The sequence below is a fragment of the Oncorhynchus nerka genome, linkage group LG15 (assembly GCF_034236695.1).
Source record: "Oncorhynchus nerka isolate Pitt River linkage group LG15, Oner_Uvic_2.0, whole genome shotgun sequence".
Taxonomy (NCBI): Eukaryota; Metazoa; Chordata; class Actinopteri; order Salmoniformes; family Salmonidae; genus Oncorhynchus; species Oncorhynchus nerka.
Window position 1 is genome coordinate 3,178,978 of NC_088410.1, and position 2,596 is coordinate 3,181,573.

At 48.0% G+C, this 2,596-nt stretch overlaps 1 protein-coding gene across 1 annotated transcript in view; it reads left to right on the forward strand.

The window, feature by feature from the left end:
* The window catches only part of LOC115121344 (BRCA1-associated ATM activator 1-like), a 25,182-nt gene that overhangs the window by 22,412 nt on the left and 174 nt on the right, over positions 1-2,596 (forward strand). The window lies entirely within an intron of this gene.

Consider the following 2,596-nt stretch of genomic DNA (forward strand, 5'->3'; position numbering starts at 1 on the left):
GACATGGTAAGAGTCTATCCTAACAGACATGGTAAGAGTCTATCCTAACGGACATGGTAAGAGTCTATCATAACGGACATGGTAAGAGTCTATCATAACAGACATGGTAAGAGTCTATCCTAACAGACATGGTAAGAGTCTATCCTAACAGACATGGTAAGAGTCTATCCTAACGGACATGGTAAGAGTCTATCATAACAGACATGGTAAGAGTCTATCATAACAGACATGGTAAGAGTCTATCGTAACAGACATGGTAAGAGTCTATCCTAACAGACATGGTAAGAGTCTATCATAACAGACATGGTAAGAGTCTATCATAACAGACATGGTAAGAGTCTATCGTAACAGACATGGTAAGAGTCTATCGTAACAGACATGGTAAGAGTCTATCCTAACAGACATGGTAAGATTCTATCATAACAGACATGGTAAGAGTCTATCATAACAGACATGGTAAGAGTCTACCATAACAGACATGGTAAGAGTCTACCATAACAGACATGGTAAGAGTCTATCATAACAGATGGTAAGAGTCTATCATAACAGACATGGTAAGAGTATCATAACAGACATGGTAAGAGTCTATCATAACAGACATGGTAAGAGTCTATCATAACAGACATGGTAAGAGTCTATCATAACAGACATGGTAAGAGTCTATCATAACAGACATGGTAAGAGTCTATCGTAACAGACATGGTAAGAGTCTATCGTAACAGACATGGTAAGAGTATATCATAACAGACATGGTAAGAGTCTATCATAACAGACATGGTAAGAGTCTATCATAACAGACATGGTAAGAGTCTACCATAACAGACATGGTAAGAGTCTATCATAACAGACACGCTTGACCCTATTCCCTCCTCTCTTCTCCAGACCATTTCCGGAGACCTTCTCCCTTACCTCACCTCGCTCATCAACTCATCCCTGACCGCTGGCTACGTCCCTTCTGTCTTCAAGAGAGCGAGAGTTGCACCTCTTCTGAAAAAACCTACACTCGATCCCTCCGATGTCAACAACTACAGACCAGTATCCCTTCTTTCTTTTCTCTCCAAAACTCTTGAACGTGCCGTCCTTGGCCAGCTCTCCCGCTATCTCTCTCAGAATGACCTTCTTGATCCAAATCAGTCAGGTTTCAAGACTAGTCATTCAACTGAGACTGCTCTTCTCTGTATCACGGAGGCCCTCCGCACTGCTAAAGCTAACTCTCTCTCCTCTGCTCTCATCCTTCTAGACCTATCGGCTGCCTTCGATACTGTGAACCATCAGATCCTCCTCTCCACCCTCTCCGAGTTGGGCATCTCCGGCGCGGCCCACGCTTGGATTGCGTCCTACCTGACAGGTCGCTCCTACCAGGTGGCGTGGCGAGAATCTGTCTCCTCACCACGCGTCTCACCACTGGCGTCCCCCAGGGCTCTGTTCTAGGCCCTCTCCTATTCTCGCTATACACCAAGTCACTTGGCTCTGTCATAACCTCACATGGTCTCTCCTATCATTGCTATGCAGACGACACACAATTAATCTTCTCCTTTCCCCCTTCTGATGACCAGGTGGCGAATCGCATCTCTGCATGTCTGGCAGACATATCAGTGTGGATGACGGATCACCACCTCAAGCTGAACCTCGGCAAGACGGGAGCTGCTCTTCCTCCCGGGGAAGGACTGCCCGTTCCATGATCTCGCCATCACGGTTGACAACTCCATTGTGTCCTCCTCCCAGAGCGCTAAGAACCTTGGCGTGATCCTGGACAACACCCTGTCGTTCTCAACTAACATCAAGGCGGTGGCCCGTTCTTGTAGGTTCATGCTCTACAACATCCGCAGAGTACGACCCTGCCTCACACAGGAAGCAGCGCAGGTCCTAATCCAGGCACTTGTCATCTCCCGTCTGGATTACTGCAACTCGCTGTTGGCTGGGCTCCCTGCCTGTGCCATAAAACCCCTACAACTCATCCAGAACGCCGCAGCCCGTCTGGTGTTCAACCTTCCCAAGTTCTCTCACGTCACCCCCGCTCCTCCGCTCTCTCCACTGGCTTCCAGTTGAAGCTCGCATCCGCTACAAGACCATGGTGCTTGCCTACGGAGCTGTGAGGGGAACGGCACCTCAGTACCTCCAGGCTCTGATCAGGCCCTACACCCAAACAAGGGCACTGCGTTCATCCACCTCTGGCCTGCTCGCCTCCCTACCACTGAGGAAGTACAGTTCCGCGCAGCCCAGTCAAAACTGTTCGCTGCTCTGGCCCCCAATGGTGGAACAAACTCCCTCACGACGCCAGGACAGCGGAGTCAATCACCACCTTCCGGAGACACCTGAAACCCCACCTCTTTCAGGAATACCTAGGATAGGATAAAGTAATCCTTCTCACCCTCCCCCCCCTTAAAAGATTTAGATGCACTATTGTAAAGTGGCTGTTCCACTGGATGTCTTAAGGTGAATGCACCAATTTGTAAGTCGCTCTGGATAAGAGCGTCTGCTAAATGACTTAAATGTAATGTAATGTAAATGAGTCTACCATAACAGACATGGTAAGAGTCTATCATAACAGACATGGTAAGAGTCTATCATAACAGACATGGTAAGAGTCTATCGT